The sequence below is a fragment of the Peromyscus eremicus genome, chromosome 9, assembly GCF_949786415.1.
Source record: "Peromyscus eremicus chromosome 9, PerEre_H2_v1, whole genome shotgun sequence".
Classification (NCBI taxonomy): domain Eukaryota; kingdom Metazoa; phylum Chordata; class Mammalia; order Rodentia; family Cricetidae; genus Peromyscus; species Peromyscus eremicus.
The window spans coordinates 93,599,285-93,619,508 of NC_081425.1; the positions used below are offsets into that span (position 1 = coordinate 93,599,285).

The 20,224-nt window shown below is 43.6% G+C and overlaps 1 protein-coding gene across 2 annotated transcripts in view; it reads left to right on the forward strand.

Moving 5' to 3' along the window:
* Grid1 (glutamate ionotropic receptor delta type subunit 1) overlaps nt 1-20,224 on the forward strand; it is a 731,151-nt gene that overhangs the window by 335,364 nt on the left and 375,563 nt on the right. The gene's annotated exons all lie outside the window — the stretch shown is intronic.

Sequence of the window (20,224 nt, forward strand, 5' to 3'; positions counted from 1 at the left end):
TTCAGAGTAGCTAAAAATCCACTATTTAACATGGGCTTCCTTTCCTCCAATACAAAGTTAAGTGTCTTAGTCCATTTGCACTGCTGTAACATAATACCTCACTCTGCATAGTTTACAAATAAAATGTTCTTACGGTTCTGGAGGTTGGATCCCCTGGATCACTATAACATTAGACTTGAGACCTGGTGAAAGCATAGTTCCTAGTTAGTGAAAGACATTTTCTTATTAAATGTTCTCATTGTGGAAATAGCAAAGAAACTCAGCCTTCTTTTGTGAGAGTGTTGGTCCTATTCACAAAGGCGCCGACCTCACGTACAGTTGCCCTCCAAGGTCCCTGTGCTAGACACTATAGAATATCGGAGCTAGCTTGCAGTTTTCTAGTCTTTGACCCATGATTTACTGGGTCCATTTTCTTGAGCGCAGGGTGAGGCAGCACACTATGGTGGGAGTGCATGGCAGAGCAAAACCTCTTACCTCATTGACGGAAAGCAAAGGAGAGAATGAGGGAGAGGCAGGTTCCCTTTTGCCACGACCCCAATTAAAAATGATTTTTGTTTATGTTGTTGTGTTTGTGTCTGAGTGAGTTTATGGGCACTGTGGAGTGTATGGAGGTGAGACAGTGTTGGATCCCCTGGAGCTGGAGTTATAGTCAGCTGTGAGCTTACGATACAGGCACTAGGAACTGAACCTGGGTCTTCTGCAAGAATAGTAAGTGCTCATAACCACTGAGCTCTCTTCCAAGCCCCTTAATCCTTTTGGACAGCATGCCTGTTCACTTCTCTCAAGCTACCACCTCTCAAAGTTTCTACCCCTTCCAGTGGTACTACACTGGGATATGCCTTTCTAGTCACCTCCAGTTACACAAGTTAAGTGAGGCCTTTCTGGGTCATCTGTCTTCTTCTGTTTTTGGGTCTCAGGGTCAATTAACCTCAACAAGCTCTTCCTGTGGGAGACAGCCTTCTGACAACCCCATTGGCTCTGCTGATTTTCCTAGGCATGGGGCTCACTGTATCTGATATCAGGATGCTTTCTAAAATGCTCCTCTGTTGAGGTCTGGGGATGTTTTCAATTTCCCTTGACTACCCTTTTAATCTATAGAGACTAGCTATGCACATTCTGTTATACTTCTCACCTGTGAGTTTCTCAACACCTGGTGAAGAGAGTGGCCTTCAGGAGTATGACATAGGGTGAGTGGGGGTGAGGTAGCCGTAGTGAAGGCAAGTGTTCCTTTCATGTTTGAACTTTTTCTTTTCTATTACGTCAAAGGCATTCTGACATTCCAACTTCATCGAGAGTTGATCGCTGTTGAGTCTAAAGAGTCTAGAGCTATTTGCCAAATAGCTAAATAAACATTTCAAACTACCCCCAGAGTGTGTGAGGACACTGGACTTAGCATTGTGGCACATATCAACCAGTTAACTCAGGCGTTTCTTTTCCCCTCCCGGTACAGTCTCTCAGGGTCCATGCCTACACATCCACCTTAGAATAAATCGCCCAAGTCCTGCTACACTTTCTAGTGAATGATTCTTTCCTTCCCAAGTTACAGTTTGAATTGGCCCTCTGAGAGACACTGGGATAAGACATTACTTACAGAATTGGAGTTCTGTTAGTCCAAAGTGATATTTTCAAAATGAAAGGTGTGAAAATACTCTCTAACCTAACTCCACCCACCTCAGTTTTCCTTTTGATTTCTATTGAATTTAAAGTGAAGATCAAAATCTTAAACAACTTAGCATTCATAGTCCATGCACTGCCCTACATATTCCTTGGCTTTATTTGTACACACACACACACACTTCTTGTATTTCACTTTTCAGAAATCAATATAACCTTCACTCCCTCATCCCAGCTCCCATTCCTGTCAACATGATCCAGTCCCTCAGCATCCTGTTTGCCCTTCATCACCTCGACTTTGATTTATAATCAAACATACTGTGTTCTAACTACCTGATGAAAGATTTTTCACCTTTGATAACGAGCCGGCTCCAACAAAGTAGGCACCATGTTGTGCTTGCTTGATGCTGAAATTCAAGTACTCAGCATACTCTAGCATGTTGGTGTGTGTGTGTGTGTGTGTGTGTGTGTGTGTGTGTGTGTGTGTGTGTGTATACATACCTGTATGCACATGGGTGCATATGTCTGTAGAGGTGGAGTGGGGGGGCAGCATCAGATGTCTGCCTCAATAGCTCCTTCACCTTATGTTTAGAGATGGGGTCTCCCTCTGATCTTAGAGCTCACAGATGGGCTCTGCTTTCCCAGTTCTGGGGTTGCAGATGCACAATGCTGTACTGGCTTTTTTTTTTTTCCTCATGTGGGTGCTCGGTAACTGAACTCAGCTTATGTGGCAGGTACTCTGCTAGTTAAACCATCTTGTCAGCCTAGTAGTGTGGTTAATTGAGTAAGAGACCCTTAAGAATTCTAGGGGCAATCAGAGATGGCTTCCTGGAAGAGGAAGATTGACCTAGGAAGTGACTGAGTTGCTTTTTCTTTGGTTGTTTGAGAGTTAGCTGTCTGGGGGTTTTGTTCTAGATCCTATTCTGGCATGATATTTGTGCTGGATGATTTAATGTCAAGTTGACACAAGCTAACACCATCTGAGAGGAGGGAACATCAATTAAGAAAATACCTCCACAAGATCAGGTTGTAGGCAAGCCTGGAAGGTATTTTTAAAATTAGTGATTGATGGAGTAGGGCCCAGCCTACTGTGGGTGGGGCCATCCCCGGGCTGGTGGTCCTGGGTTCTCTAAGAAAGCAGACTGAGCAAGCCATGGGAAGAAAACCAGTAAGTAGCATTTCTCCATGGCCTCTGCAGCAGCTCCTGCCTCCAGGTTCCTGCCCTGACTTCCCTCAGTGATGGACTATTACCTGGAAGTGTAAGCTGAAATAAACCCTTTCCTCCCCAAGTTGCTTTGGTCATGGTGTTTCATCATAGCAGTAGCAACCCTGACTAAGACAATAATATTTAAACCAGAATCAGGCAATTTTTAATCACTGTCTAGAATCAAGGAGGTAGCAAGGTAGCATTTTTCTATTAGCATTTTGGAGACCATTGATTTTTCAGACTTTCTTGCCTACTTCTTTGCTGCTATGTATTATCCATCTTTATAAACTGGCCCTCTGTTTTCTCCACTGTGATGTTTAATGCATAGAATTTTGGCTATTAACTGACCCCAATTAGGTTGAGTTATGGAAATTCTAGATACAGTACAGTAGCATTTTCTTATCCACAATTGTGTACACTATGATTTAAGTGCTCATGATCACTCACTGTACAAAAATATTAAATGGAAAATTTTGGAAATAAATAACATTAAAAATTACACACTAATTTGAGTACCATGATGAAATCTCACAGTCCTGCTCTGTCTTGACTAGAATGTGGATCACACCTCTGTTCACAGTATCCATGCTTTATATGCTACTCACCCATTAGTCTATTGACAACAATTACAGGTCATGATATCACAGTGCTTGTGTTCATGAAACACATGCTTTACTTAATAATGACCCCAAAGCACCAATGTGGTGACACTGGTGAATTTGTCCCTGTAGATCATTGTGACTATTTTTTCCTTATTGCTAACCTTTAGCTATGCAGTTTATAAATTAAACTATCAAATCTGTATAAGAATAGGAACAACCAGTATATGCAGGGTTCATTGCTATCTATGGTGTCATGGCTCATTAGTGTCTATGAGTTTTGAAACCTATTCTTGGTGTATAACAGCAGACTGCCATGATGAGTTCATGTCCACACTTCTTTACAGTTCCTTAGGAGGGTGGGAAGCATTTGCAAAGAAGAACATGAAAGGAATTTGGGAAGTTGAACTCCAGTACAACTTTTCCTTTTGTTCCAGCTATATTTACTTTCCTTCTGGTTCTGATGCATCCTCTTTTATCACTGCCGTTTCATTTGTCCAACAAGCTCCTGATTTTCCATCCTCAGTAGCATGGCCTGGCTTTATCTCAGGCAATTGGTTCCAGCAGACAGACTGATTAGAAGGCATTTCCTCCCCAAGTTCTGTAGCTAGATATTCCTGTTAACTTTTATCATCAGGGCTATAGAATTCTCTCTTAGCTCTGCCTGAATGCATGCATAAATAAAAATGGCTACGGCAAAGCCCCTATTCTCTGCCATATGAATCCCAATTCATCTCACTTGGATGCTGTTGTAGAAATTCCCTTGAAGTATTAGTCTGAGGGATTTCAGAAGTGACTTGCTGTTTTAAAAATGTTATTCTACAATGAATATTTAATTCATGTGTAAGGATGAGATCGTCATCTGTCTGCCCAGGGAAAGAGAGGTGTCTTTAAAAAAAAAAAACTCCATGGTTTTTCATTTATATTTTGAACCTCAGAATTGAATTAATGACAGTCCTTGGTTTGTGGCACTCTCATCATTGTGGTATGTGGTCAGAGTTCATCTTACAGTATTCCGAGTACTGTGTGGTGTGACAATGGGATGCTGTGGCAAATGGTGATGGGAAGTAGGCACAGTGCCAGGATGTCGCTGTTCTGAACTGTGTGGCTGCAAGCTTTCCTATACTTACATCTTGCTAACATGTGGGGGGGATTTCTAAGGGTGGCGTTCTGAAGTGTGTGAGATGCTCTAGATGAACATATTCCAAAACACATATTTCTTGTTTGTGTTAACAGAAGGTGTGTAAAATGGTATTTTTTCTGGATTTTATTTAATTAATTTTATATTAATCTATTTTTTTAATTTTAGACAGTGCTTGCTGTGTAGCTCAGGCTAGTCTTGAACTCATTATGTAGCCAAAGCTAGCCTTCAACTCCTCGTCCTCCTCCACCTGTACCCCAAAAGTGTTAGGAGTAGAAGCATGCTTCATCACATCCAGATTCTTAGTAGCTTTACTGTTCATGGGTGCTTCCTTTTCTGTGAGTTGATAGGTATGCCTTTGCTCAATTTCTATTGTATTGAAGATACTTTTCTTATCACTAAGTAGAAGTCCTTTGTGTGTTATTGACGTGAACTTACAGTCAGTTCTAAGTATCATTTTTTTCCATTTGTCTACTGTTCTTGAGAGTTTCAACTCCCGATTTTGATATAGTTAAATTCATTAGCCATGTATTTTATATAGATTTTTTAAATGTTTTTGAAGTCCTTTCTACCTTTATCTCTGCTTTCCTTCTTATTAAATGAGATGAGTGACAGCCACATGTAAATGTGATGGTCTGGTAATTGGTGACTTACTTGTGGCTCCTTTTCTTTAAACAAGGGATAGTAGGAGTCTAGTAGTCATTCTGCCAGCTCCATCCATCAGCAACTTACCGGCCAGAAAGCGCTGCAGGACGAGTGGATTAGTCAGAGCTTTCCAGAAAACTGAACCCATGAGAAGGAGGGAGAGAAGGAGGAGGAGAGGCAGGGCAAGAGGAGAGGGGTTTAAAAAAGAATTTGACTTGACACAATTACAGCATCTAAGATCGACATGGCGGTATTGCCAAAGGGCTCCCTGGCAAAAGCTTGGCTGACATCACTGGGCTTTAAAGTCCTCTCCTGTCAGGTGACTCTGAGTGGGGTGTCCCTATCTTCAAGTGTTTGGGGATCTCTTTGGATTCTTGCTGGCCATTAAGTTGCAGAACTTTCTAGATCGAGAGCTCTCCTTGCTCGTCAATGCTTGTGTGCAGCAGCCTTCTACCTGTGCTAGCACCTGGGCAGCTGGGCTGTGGTTAGGCTCACTTGGGGCTCCACAAACCAGCTGGCCCATGTTCTGCTGGCTGCTGGTGCCATTGGTATTTTCAGGAAGCTTCTGGAGCACCCAAGGAGTCTGGAGCAGCTCGGCTTCCCTGCTCAGTGACTGAAGTAATATTCTAAATGGGGCACAAGTGCCAGAGAATTAAAAATACTTCTTGTTTTTGAATAAGAAGCTGCCATGTTCCCAGGACAGCAGGGCTATATCTGGAGGAGCAGCTGCCAGCTGTCTCATGGGCTCCCCTAGCCAGCTGATGTGCCAAGGGCTCCCTGTTCTCCAGCTCCCCAGCTTCCCCCCCAAACAGGTCTCTGCAGACCAAGGCTGGGAGGGCAGCTGCCTCCCGGAGCTTGCTCATCTCTGCATTTCCACAGTCTTGCTCGGAGCCTGGCATGGTGTAAGTGCAAGCTGTCACTTGGGAAATGAGTATCTCCCGTTGCTGTTGAGGTTCAGGGCTGGTCTGATTCTAGGCTGCTTGAGCAGGGGGGACTAGAAGGAGTGCGTGCGATTGATTTGGTGAGATGAGTCAGTGCAGTTGGACGAGAGTCATCCATTAGGGGTGGCACCTTGTTTACTGTTTGAAGACACTTGAGACTGAATTTCGGTCAGTTTGCCTGGCTTTGTGTCCCCAGCACAATATACTGATGTAGATGTGTTGTGTGCTCAGTGAATATTTACTACATAAATAAATAAACCAATGAAAGAAGGACATGGATTCCACTCACTGTGGTTTTCAAATGCAGATTTTGTATCTGTATACTAAAAATTTTAATTACTCTTTTTTTTTTTAGGTATTCATAGCTCAACATAGTCCCTTTAAATAAAAGATCACAGCAATAAATGTGGCTCCTTCTTCCCTGGGTCTGGGGTGCCATAAGGAAAGAAAGAGAGAGAGAGAGATCTGTTTATACTCCTCCCAGGGCCCGTAACTACCAGGATAATTTCATGAAAAGGCCAGGCGGTTAAACTAGGATTTCGCTGAGACTCAGGAAATTGAAACACAGGAGGATACAAGTGCAAAAAACACATTAAATTTTACATCTGTGAGCCCTGGTTCTAAAACTTTAAAAAATAAGGGCAGCCTGCATTATATAAAAATGTGTAATCCCTAGATGGGCCATTCTGTTCTCCCGAGCAGTTCAAACGGGTGGTACAGGATGAGGGGAGAGGGCACTCAGTGCCAGTCAATGTCTTTGGAGCTAGTTGCTGTTAGTACATGGACACATCAAGGCTGGCATTGTTGTTGTGCCTTTCATTTCTTACTTCCTGTGAAATCTTGGTGTTTTAGGTTGACTTGTATCTCAGTGACAAGATGAGGCCATGACCCTGGTACTGGTGAGTGTGACCCTGTCTGGACATAGGGTCTTTGCAGTTAGAGTAAAGATTCCCAGGACCCAAATCCCATCTAACAAGAAGAAAAATCTCAGAGTAGAGACACCTAGAAAGAGAATGCCATGGAGTCTGATCCATTTCAACAGTGGAGCTAACTGAAGCACATCCTGCGATTGTTAAGGGATGTTCGGCTGGCTGCTGTGCTGTGTGGCGGCCACAGGTGCCACTGAAGCAGACTCTGCCCTTGTCCAGGTGTTCTTCCTCCGCAAGTCCAAACCTCTCTAGGGAGTGTTTTGCAAACTTGGATGTACAAGCATGGCTTTAAAAAAGGACTTGCAAGACCAGGGGACGTGGCTGAATAGGGCACTAGGTTCAAGAGGAGCAATTTGGACATGAAGTCAGGTGAGGCTCCTCAGGCATTTCCTTCTGCTCCTTCATGTCTCATCAATATACATTCAGTGTTTTATGACTCCAACGGGGCTTTTGCTCAATAAGTAGTTTTTAACTTAATATGCTCTCATTGAAGATTTGACGGCAATACAAGGGTTGATACCATGTCTCATGTGGATGTTGCCATTTTTTGCATTGTGTGTTGTGCGTGTACACAATGTATGTATCTAAGGTTGCGTGAGTACCATGGGGTGCACGTCACAGTCAGGGAACGACTCTAGGGCTTTGGTTCTCTCCTTCCATCATGGAACCTAGAGATCAAGCTCAGGTTGTCAGGCTTGCACAGTAAGAACTTTTGCCTCTGAGCCATCTCATCTGCCCATGTCATGCTTATTTTCATGCTTATTTTTATTTGCTTGTTTTATTGGCATTTGCAGGTTTGAATTTTTAAGGACAGAACAATTAAACTGAAAATTCCACTCATGCTATCTTCTTTTGGACTTGCCATTTTTTCTACTTCTAAATCCTGCCAGTCACTCATCCGTTTTTTTTTTCCTTTTTAAGATTTATTTATTTATTATGTATACAGTGCTGCAGGTATCCCTGAAAGCCAGAAAAGGGCACCAGCTCTTATTACAGGTGGTTGTGAGCCAGCCATGTGGTCGCTGGGAATTGAACTCAGGACCTCGGGAAGAGCAGCCAGTGCTCTTAAACTCTGAGCCATCTCTCCACCCCCCCATCTGTTTATCATGACAGTTTTATCATTTTATGGCTGTATGAATGCAAGTGACCAGTCTGGGTAGATGACTCAGTCAATAGAGTGCCTTATACACAAAGTGAGGACTTGAGCTCCATCCAGAGCGCCTCGTTCAAACAGGTGTTGTGGACATTGGGAACCTTGTGCAGTGGGAGCATGGAGACAGGAAGGTCTCCAGAGCTTCCTGGCCAGCTGTGTAGACAGTTGGTGAAGGCTGGACTTTGTGAGGGGCACTGCCTCAAAAAATAATGAGAATAATCAAGGAGGGTACCTGGTATAGACCTCCAGGCTTTCCACATATGTGTTCCCATATATACATGTATTTACACAGACACACTCTCACACACGCACTCCATACCCTTACAAAACCAAACCAGAATCAAAACAGCAAGCTGTAGAAGCAGGAATAGAAACAAGAGGCCATGGATTTGAAAGAGAACAAGGAGGGGTATAAAGGAAGATTGGAGGGAGGACAGGGGAGGGGGAGATGATGTAATTATATTGTGATCTCAAAATAAAGGAAATAAAACGATTGTTTGTGGTGGTATTGTGTTCCCCAAAATATTGTGCACCCTAATAAACTTATCTGGTGTCAGAGACAGAACAGCCACTAGATACAAAGGCTAGAAAGTGGTGGCACTAACACCTTTAATCCTAGCACTCCAGAGGTAGAAATCCCTCTGGATCTCTGTGAGTTCAAGGCCACATTGGAAACGGCCAGGCATGGTGACACACGCCTTTAATCCCAGGAAGCGAGACTTTAATCCCAGGGAGTGATGGTAGAAAGCAGAAAGGTATATAAGGTGTGAGGACCAGAAACTAGAAGCATTTGGCTGGTTAAGCTTTCAGGCTTCTAGCAGCACAGTTCCGCTGAGAGCCATTCTGGATGAGGACTCAGAGGCTTCCAGTCTGAGGAAACAGGATCAGCTGAGGAACTGGCGAGGTGAGGTGGCTGTGGCCTGTTCTGTCTCTCTGATCTTCCAGCGTTCACCCCAATACCTGGCTCAGGTTTGATTTTATTAATAAGAACTTTTTAAGATTCGTGCTACAATTGTTTTCTTTCAGAATAATGCCTTTTAAATTCATCTAAGTTGACACATGTAACAGAAGTTCATTCCTTTTTAAGTTGTGTTTCTTGAATAGAGCAGAGTTAATGTATGTATTTACCTGTTAAGGGATAAATGGGGTCATTTTCGGTTGCATAGATTACAAATAGTACTACTAAAATTATTTTTGGTGTATATTTTTAGTGAAATTTTAATTGTGATAATGTTGTAGTTTTCTTTTTGTATAGTTTTCTGTGGACTTTCTTTTTGATCCATGGATTATTTATAAATATATTTTCAAGCTTAAAAGAATTTTCTTGTTATATTTATATTACTAAATTCCACTTTGAGCCCAGTGCCTTTAGATAATATACTTTGTATGATTCAATTTTTGTATTTGTCAGTATTTGTCTTATCATACAGGCTATGGCATTCTTGGGAATGTTCCACTTTATTTGGTAATAGATGATATTCTGCTGCTGCATAAGAAATACTATATACAGGTCAGTAAGGTTTTCCTTGTTAATGGAAGTATTTTTTTCATAGCAATGAAGAAAACTCTACAAAATTGGTGTTTGACTTCTTTAGAGGAACAGAACTGGTAAAATTCATATGTGTGTTATTAAATGGGATTTATTACATTGGCTTACACAAAAGGGGCTGGGTAGCCCTAGAGAGGATGCCTGAACACCGGAGAGGCAGATAATCTGCTCAGTTCATGAGGCTTGCTGCTTCGGCAGTCTCAATCTGGTGCTGAAACTGTGGAAGATTTCTGGGGAGTCGCTGGTACTCAGTCCTCGGAGGCCTGAAGAAGCTGGTCTGAGCACTGGAGTGATGGATGCTCTCAGTCACATGGAGAAGCAGAGGCAGATAGGCAAGCTGCTTTCCCCCCAGACTTTGTATCTGGACGTCAGTTAGAAGTACTGCCCACTCTTAGTAGGGCCCCCCGCCATGAATTCTTCCTGGAAGCACCTTCACTGACCTACCCAGAGAGAGAGATGGCTTCTAGGTGACTCCAGATCCCATCAAGCTGACAAGAGATGCTTGGTATCACTGGAATCCTACAGAGGATGTTTCATTTTTGTTCTTGCAGATTAGGTTCAGACCACAAGTTCAGCATGCTGCTGCCTGTGGGCTGATTCCCAAGGCCTGTCGGTTTTCAGGGCATTTACAGTATTCAGATTTTCCCCTTAGGTGTGCCACCCAGTGGCCAGTCTGGAGCCTTTAAATTCTCTTCTCAGCTTCTTGATGCTGCTTAGGATCCTGTTCCCGAGTGAGCAGCACAGCAGTGTGAACACAGAGAGTCCAGGAACAACTCTTTGGAGCTGCTTTCTGAGGTCCCCGCTCTGCTGTACCTCACTTCCTCACCTGGGCTCTCTTCTGTGGTCCACCAGACAGCTAGCTATGGCGTTTGAGATTTTGATTTGCTTCACACATTTGAGGCTGTATCTGCCTTCTGCCTTCAGGGACCAAAGGGCTTGGTCAACTTAGAGAAAGTTTAGGATACTCACCCTTTCCTCCGGCTGCGGGTAGCTGTACTTGTGCATTGTTTGAATAGCTGCTCCACGCATTCCTTCTGGGTTTTATGACTACACTCAGGAAACAAAATCTGACTGGGATGTTATTACTTCATTATCCCCCGCCAGTGGTTCCTAACCAGACCTGCACATCTAAGTCAGCTGTGACACATTTTCCCCTTGAACAGTGTACATGAAAGTAGACTTCACAAGCCCTTCTCACTTCTAGGCCTGGAGACCCTTGAACAAGATAGTCACAGAACAGTGGTTCTCAACCTGTGGTTCACGACCCCCTTGGGGTCGAACCGCCCTTCACAGGGGTCATCTAAGACCATCAGAAGACACAGATATTTACATTATGATACATCACAGTAGAAAAATTACAGTTATGAAGTAGCAACAAAAATAAGTTTTTTAGTTGGTGATCACAACAACACGAGGAACTGTGTTAAAGGGTCGCGACATTAGGAAGGTGGAGAACCAGTGGTCAAGACGGAGGTCCTTGGATACTAAGGAACTGCTAATGGTTGGGGAGAAAAGACCCCCTGCGCCTCACTAGCTGTGGACTCCTCCACACATTATGTACTTTTTAATGTTCTACCCCCGAACCAATCAGACAGATGGTCAGTTCATCAGAATTCCATGACTAGTGGCATACTGCCTCAAAGCACATTATTCCTGAATGATCCGCTGACACTTTTGTTCTAAAGGCAGTTCAATTTTCTGTGAGTGGGGCATTATTTTCTATAGGTGTAGGGGTTCCATTTCTGGAAAATTACTTTTAACATAAAAATCCCCAAGTCTAACATGAACATAAATGAAAAGAATGGAAGAGATAAACATATGCCTTTAAAAATATTTTTATAGGAATCCTATGAAGCCAAGCAGGGTCTATAAAGGGCAATTTTACATTTGCAGTTGTTTGAGGCAGGTCTAGGCTGGAAGAAATGTTTAAAAAATATAAGCCCAGTGACATTTGTACTGAATATGTTGTCTTCTTCTTAATAAACCTCACATTAGGTACTTTTTATTGCTCTAATAACTTATAACTGAATTTAACAGTAGGGGATTCTGGTTTGGGAAAGCTGATCTTTAAAACAGAGAGTCACTGATCTACCAGGGAGGCTGGGGCCCAGGTTCTAAGTGGTTTGTGAGCCACTGTGTGCATTGGGATGACTCGGCATTATTGTCACTGAGGGACAGTTTTGTGTGTGTGTGTGTGTGTGTGTGTGTGTGTGTGTGCATGTACATGTGTGTGTGCATGTGTGTGCACGCCTGCCTGTGCACATGTGTGCCAGGTGCTCCAGAAGGATGGAGCTCTGTTTCCTCCTCCCATGGCTTCCTAGTACCGACAGCCCTTTGTATCCGCGGAGTCCACATCTTCGCACTGAACCAGTTGCAGATCAGAAATGAACTCAGGTCTACAAGGGCCCAGTCTGCACTGAACACGTACAGATGTATCGCTGTTGTCATTGTCTCCCAAACAATACAGCACACAGCCATTTACATCGCATTTGCATTAGTTGAGCTGTTATGGATAATCTGTAGATGACTAAGGTAGACAGAGGGATAGATTTGGGATTTATGAAAATCCCATGCCGTTTTCTATATGTGGGGTCTTTTCCTTTTTTTAATCTGTGGGGGTCTCAGAAACAGTCCTTTGCAGATACCAAGGGAAAGCTGTATCTTTGGGATCTGTTTATGTCTATGAGTGTCACCGAGTCAGTGGCTGGAGCTCTATATGAACCTCATCCTCTGAAGTTATGTATGTGGTTTAAGGACAGGGATAATAGACACACAGAATAGCATAGTGGTTGGCTGCATTTTGAGCAATTTCGTTCTTGAGTCTAGATCACTTCACTCTCAGAAACCCTTCTGACTTACCTCTGCCTGCACACAGATGCCAGAACTTTATGGTCCTCTTGATAGGCCCTGTAGGCTAGGCTACCAGCCTGTAGGTCACTCGCCAGCATCTGTAATCCCGGATGGAGGTTCTGTTTCTAGAGTAGGAAGAGCTATTTAGGGGCATTGGGCCAAATCTCTTTCTGGGTTTGGATTGCTCATTTTTCTTTGCTACTCTTTGGTGTGCTTGAAAAATTGAAGCAGCTTGCAGCCCCTGGCCCAGGACATGTTTGATTAGCTGGCTCATTGTGGAAGATGGCTCAGCAGGGTAAGAGTCCAACAGGGTTAAAAGTTGCACCGTTCATCTCTGTGGCAGGGGCACCTGCTATGTGTTTGAACTGGTCACTCAGTGGGGCAGTGGCACGATGGGGCTCAGTGCTTGATTTCTGTGGCATGCTACCATGTAAGCAGACATCGTCTATGAATCATCATTCATAACCAAAGGGTCTGCTGGTTTTGACTTTGGGCAAGTCTCATTACTTTTCAAGCCATGATGCTTTTCTTCATATGATGGATACATAATATAATTTCACTTTGTAGTTTTGTCATGGTGGTTAAGGAGGAGAAAATGCGAAAACGGTTAGCTGGATGGAATAAATGCTAAATATATCTGAACGATGCCTTTCTTCATCGTTTCTTTCTCCTGCTGTTAATTGTGAGTTCCTGGTAAGAAGCCTAATTTCTTGGAATTTTTCCTCATGCGATAAATGGAAATGAACTGTGTACTCATTTGCAGATTTGTCAGAAGTTTAAATGGAACAAACTGAAGTCCTGGGATCAGTAGGCTGCCAATGGAAATTGCTGGTTATTAATTGCTAATAGTAAATAATTAGTAGTAGCCTCCTTGACCCTATAGCACATCCATATTTTTTAAAATTTTGCTATTAATAATACACTAAGGAAGGTCACTCTTGCACAGTGGCTTGCTCCAGGGAGGCTTGTGTTCTGGAACTCATTATACCACTGACCAGAGAATTCCAGCCCCAAGTTGTAGACCTGAGTGCTCTTTCCCCCTGGGCATCTGCCAATCTCATCTAACCATAACACCCACCCCCTGCCTGCTTTCCCCTCTTTCACCCCTACTTTCTCCCTCTGTAGCTGCCACCCTCACTCAGGAACCCCCCTCTTTTCTCTTCCCTTTCTTATTTTGAGTAGAGCCTGGTTGTGTTTTGGGGTAGCTTGCCAAGCTGAAGGTCTTAATTCCTTCCCAGGACGCCTCTTCCTTTGCCCATACGATTGTCTGCAAATCATTTCTTTGCACTCTACAAACAGGTTTCTGTTTTGTTTGTAGATCTTTCTAGATCTTGTCATTTATTTCTGCTAGCTTCTCCCCATCTTGGATGCCAGTTCACACTCTTCCGTCCTTTTCCCTTCACTGACCAGCCTCCTCACTCTTTCAGCTCAACTCGAACTTGTGCTTACTGACCTTCCTAGTGCAGTTTCTCATTTACTCTACCTTCTCCTCTGTGTAAATTATAGTTCCCCACTACCAGAGCCTTCTACCCCTGTGTGAGAATCATACCCTGCACACATGCTCTTCTAGCAACCACAGCATGTCCTGATGTGGCAAAGCTTAATAGAGTAGCCCCGGCCACTCACGGTACCTCCGCTGAACATTGTTCTATGGGTAAGACCCAAATCCAATTCCACATTTTTACAAAGCCTTTGTCTTCACGTCTTCCTACTTAAAGGTTCAAATGTTGGTCCATAACAATCTCTGCTTTACCCACTTAGTTTTCTTGATCCATTTCCTTAGTGTTATTTACCAGGTAAAGCTGAACTTGGCCATCCTCCTTTGCTCAGGGCATCTGAGCATTGCTGAGGAAAATCACAAATTAGAATGCTGGTTTCACTTCGCATTGTTTGTTATAAACTGTGGTCTCCACTCAACTCCCTAAACCCTTACTCTGCACTTCACGTGTCCTCAAACCCTTGTCTACTTCACTCGTTTGCTGCTATGAAAAGATACCTGACAGAATGGGAGGAAGAGATAGCTCTGTGGGTAAGAGCACTCACAGATCATCCAGAGGACCTGGGTTTGATTCCCAGCACCCACATGACAGTTCACAATCATCTGTAACTCTAGTTCCAGGGGATCAGACTCTTCCTTCTGACTTTTCTGGGTACCAGGCACATATGTGGTTTATGTACATGCAAACAGGCACAATATCCATACTCATAAAATAAACAAACAGAAATACTTCAGAGAAGCAATTTAGGGAGGGAATATTGATTTTGTCTCATAGTTTGAGTCCATCATGGTTGGGAAGGCATCGCAGAGTTCACAGTGGCCGGGATGTGTGGTGGTGTCTCCTCACATCTTGATGAATCAGGAAGCAGAATGCTCTAGCCACAACAAGAAGTAGTGTAATCTTCAAGTGGTGGGCATCAACTGATTGGGCCCCATGTTCCAGAGGTTCCTTAACCTTTTAAAATCAGCACTTCTCTCAGGACCAGTTGTTCAAATACAGGGATATTTCACACCCAATTTATAAAATGCTCCATCTTCTCTCTGCAGTGATCGCAGCTCAGCTATGTTAGCGCTCATTGGCTCCCCACCTGCCCTTGTTTCACCAGAGGACACGCCTCTTCTTGCTATAGACATTTCCGTCATGGGGTCTCAGGTCTCCCCCTTTCCCACTCAAGCACTTTGCACTGCTCTTTCACATGCTTCCACGTCATTACTGTATTAATCGATTTTCTGCAACTACACGAAGTACTAGACACAGGCCATTATGAAAGACAGAGATGTTTATTCAGCTCACAGTTTTGAAAGATGAAAGTCCGAGACTTGTGGTCCCATTGCTTGGCCTCTGAAGAGGCTGGTGGATGTTGGCATGCCATGGTGGGAGTGTGCGTGGAAAAAATGGTCCCATCTCCAACTGGAGCAGTAGAGAATGGTGGTTCAGGGCTGCTCCTTCTGTAGCAGTCCTCGCAAGAGAATTCAAGAGGTCACATGTGAAGCATCTCAGAACGTGTCCTCAGCAACTGGATGTCCTCTCTCTAGGCCCCACCTCCCTGTTTTTTTTGTTTTTAACCACTTCCTAATATAACTCCCAAGGACCCAAGTCTTTGAGGGGCACGTGTATATAATCACTGAACTCACCAGACACCAACTTGTCCATTGCTGTTATCTCTGAAAATTGGTTTTAGAGTCTTCCACCTAATCAAAAAATTCATGGTCTCACCCTCTTCCCGTTCACACTCCGCTAAGCTCTCTGTCCTTTTGTCTGCTTTTCCACCTACCAGTCTGGCTACTGATTTGACCCTTGCCTTCCGGAGACGAGCTTGCCCAGACCAGCAGTTTCCACCTTTCAGGTCTGCTGCTTGGTTTATCTTCTTTGCCCTTCCTGGAGCATCTGACCAAGCTGAGGACCACCTCCTCGCCGCCATCTCTTCTTCTGGCCTCTGTGTCATCATTATACCAGTGCCTGTCCCCCTAACGCAAGGCCGTTTTTCTCAGTCTGCTTCACGGACTCACACATCCTGTGGAACTACAACTGTCCCTGTCCCCCAAGGGGAGTCCATGTTCCTTCTCCTGTTTCTGCTTCTTCTCTCTCGGTCTCATAGAGTCCAAGGGTTTCAGGCATTTACCAAACTACTCAAAATGAGAGTCTCACTGTCACACTTTCGCTCTGAGCCTCAAATATACTTGATTGTCACACATGTACCTTAGCCTTGACGTATCCAAAAGAGAACTCTCCAATCTTATTTCCTCCAGTTTTCTTAATCTCATACAACATCTCTGGACTTTCCCAGTTTCTTGAACACAAAACAGAAACCATCTCTGATCCTGGTATTTTTTTTCTATTCAATTCAGTGGATGCACCAACATTGTAAGGATCTAGACTTAGACAGAGGGTTATTGGGGCATCTCCCCTCACTGACAACGATCAAATGTTTCCTGGAATCTTCCTACACTTGCTCCTATACCCAGTGGGTCATAAGAGGGAGTGGAGTCTCTGAAGAGGCAGGGGTGTGTGAATAAATCATGTTAGGAGGTCAAGCTTTCATCTGGAGAACAAGGATTACCCATTGCCATTGTGGACCAAGGAGGTAAGCATTAACTGTGACCATAGAGAGTTTGTACTTCTTAATAACTAAAAGTAACTTGTAAAATTATGGGTGTTATTCCAGGACCAGGGTATAGAACTTGAAGGCAAAGACTTTCTATTGTTCTTCTTCTGGGTTCATATTGCTCAAGAGAGCAGTTACAATAAACTTGACTATATAATTTCCTATTTGAGACTTTTCAAAGGTGTTTCATTAAACTTTAAATAAAACCAGAACTTGTATAGGGCTCACCTCCTTTTCCCGCTGAGGGCTGTGTCTTCTTCCTGTAGCCCTCGACTCATCCTAACTCTGGGACCTTTGCAAGTGATCTGATTCATAGCATGATTTTGACTCTTTCTCATTTTTAAAGGACTACCTCTGCAGAAAGGGCAAGCCCAGAGCCTGATTGGTCTTGCTGTGTCTCTCTGTTAGCACATGTCTCCTGGTTCCTTGTTTTGGATTACCCATTTCTCTATTTACTGTCTCCTTTTAATGACTCCGGTAGCAGATGCTCCAGCCAGCCCTCTGTCACTGTGACGGAGTGTCTGAGATCATTCATCAGCCTGTCAGAGGAGAGCCCTGTACTGGGTTTAGGGTTTGCGAGTGCTGCCCGTGGTCACGTGGCGCCATCACTTTGGGCCTGTTGGGCCAGCAGTACAGTGAGCGTGTGGCAGAGGAAGTCTGCTCACCTCATGCAGCTGGGAGGCAGAGAAAGAATGAGAGGAAAGGCCAGAGTCCTACCTGCTCTTTCATGGTCATGCCCCAGTGGCCAAGCTTCTTTCCTCTAGGCACCTCTTAAAAAGTTTCTACCTCTTCTGGTACAGCCATGCATTGGAGACTAAACCTTTAATACACAGGCTTTTGTGACACTTCAGGTCCAAACTATAAGAAGTGATGGTCACTGCTATTCTTTTTGAGCCTAACATAAGCTCTGGCATATGTTAGAAATTAACAGATATTTGTTAAATTGGAGAATAAAATTCATTTTACTTACTGAGTTACAAAAAAAAATTTAAAGGGCTATTTCATTTTTTTGTGTGTTTAGGCATCAAATAGAAAGATATTCTTAGTTTTTGATGAGCAGAGGAAATAGTAGCCACTGAGAACCAATAACACTTGTTTTAGGGTCATTTACTTACATACGTTCCTTTTAAGACAGTATGATCGACACGCTTATATGCTTTTGAAGCATTTGCAAAACTAAGCGTCTTCATAGGTTTGAGTTGTTATAACCAAATACCCTAGACTGGGTAGCTTAAAAACAACAGAGATTTATTTTCACAGTTCTGATAAAAGTGCTGACAGATTTTAATGCCTGGTGAAGGGCCATGGTTCACAGATGGCCATTTATTGCTGTGTTCTCACATGGGTGAAGAGGCAAAAGAGTGACCTGGGGCTTGCTTTGTAAGGACACTAATTTCATCATGAGGTTTTCACTCTCATGACTGTACCACTTCTTAAAGGCCCGACCACCCTGAGAGTTGGGATTTCCACATATGAATGAGAGCATGTGCAAATGTTCAAGCCCCACCAGTAAGAAGGAAATAGTGTTTTCTCCTTTTTACTGTAGATCACCACTATCTTACATGTTTTTATTATTTATGTGTGTGCATGCATGGGTAGGTATGTATACATGTTTGTGTGTGTACAGTTACATGTGTGTTGCATATACATGCATGCCAGAGTCCAGCCTCAACTGTCACTCCTTCTCAGATTCTGTCACATTGTTTTGTGAGACAGGGTTCCATATTAAGGTTGGGAGCTCAGTGGTCAGGCTAGGCTGGCTGGGCAGTGAGCCGCAAGGCATCAGCCTGTCTCCGTCTGTCCGTGCTGGGATTACAATTGCTCTCCACACCTGGCTTGTTACATGGGTGTTAGAGATCAAACTCAGGACTTCATGCTTGCCTGGCTAGCACTTTGCAGAATGAGCTCTCTCCCCAGCCATGTATTATATGTTTTTTTGTTTTCTGGTTTTTATAACACTTAACTATCTTGAGGTCTTGCTGATCAGAAAAGGACTGTGAGTAGACATTGTGCGTGGGAGCTAATCTGAAGCCCACACTACAGCCGTCTCTTTTATGGAATTGTTAGTGGCCAACACACTGTTCATTTACTCTGTTTACCTCAGGGCTGGATACCAAAAAACTCCAACAACCTCTGACTCCTTAGAGCCTACCAGAATTATTCACAGCAGCTGTATTAGTCAGGGTTCTCTAGAGGAACAGAACTAATAAGTAGAATGAACATGAACTAATTCTATTAGTTCTGTTCATATATATATATATATATATATGTGTATACATATATGAGATTTATGAGAGTGGTTACAGGCTGTGGTCCAGCTAGTCTAACAATGAAAAGTCTAAGGATCTAGTAGTTGTTCAGTGCATGAGGCTGGATGTCTCAGCTGATTGTAAGTATACACTGGAATTCTGAAGAAGTAGGTTCTAATGCCAGCGAAGGAATGCCGTTGCAGGGAGTAGGCAGAGAGCTAAAGCTTCCTTCTTCCCTGTCAAGGTGTGGCCCAGATTAAAGGTGGATCTTCTCTCCTCAAAAGACCCTGATTAAAGGTGGGTCTTCCCACTTCAAATGATATGATGATGATGATGATAAATCCCTTACAGGCCAGGTGGTGGCGGAGCGTGCCTTTAATCCTGGCACTCAGGAGGCAGAGGCAGATGGATTTCTGAGTTTGAGGCTAGCCTGGTCTACACAGTGAGTTCCAGGACAGCTGGGTCTACACAGAGAAACCCTGTTTCAAAAAAAACCCCAAAAAACAAAAAAAACAAAAAACAACAACAAAAAAACACTACCAAATAAAACAACAAAACAAAAAATCCCTCACAGGTGTACCCAGTCACTTGGGTTTTAGTTAATTCCATAGGTAGTCAAGTTAGCAACCAAGACCAGCCAAAACAGTGGCCGGGTCTGCACTGGCTTGTTTTGCTCTGCAGCTTTCTTCCCTCAGAAAGCACACTGAGGGCTTCACATTTTCCTGCTACCCCTTTCCGCGACTCACTCTGCTGTTTCACCATGTCTGACTCAAACACATCCTTGGTCTACGTTGAAAAAAATCTCCCATGTAATATGTATACACGAACCATAGGGGGCCTCTTGCCACCCTCATGGATTCTGGGGAGTAGGGCATGTGTACAAGAACCATAGGGGGCCTCTTGCCACCCTCATGGATTCTGGGGAGTAGGGCAGCTTTGGCTCAGCTCTTCCTAGGGTCTAAAGGCCACAGCCACAGTCCAGTCTTCTCCACCCTTAGTGCGTGCTGCCCCTGTGGGCCGATGGGGACCTTGAAGAGATCACATTTTCTCTGCTTGACCTCATTCTATGGCCCCTTGAGCACAGCGATCTAGGTAGTCCCAACTGAGGGAACTAACTTCTAAAAAATATGAAAATGTCACTTGTCGTTGTAAATAATTAATTTGATAATGGAGCCCCTGCCAGTAGTTATGAAACTTCCAGACGGAAGAGCTGAAAGAAGCAACTCTCTCATCATGTATTACA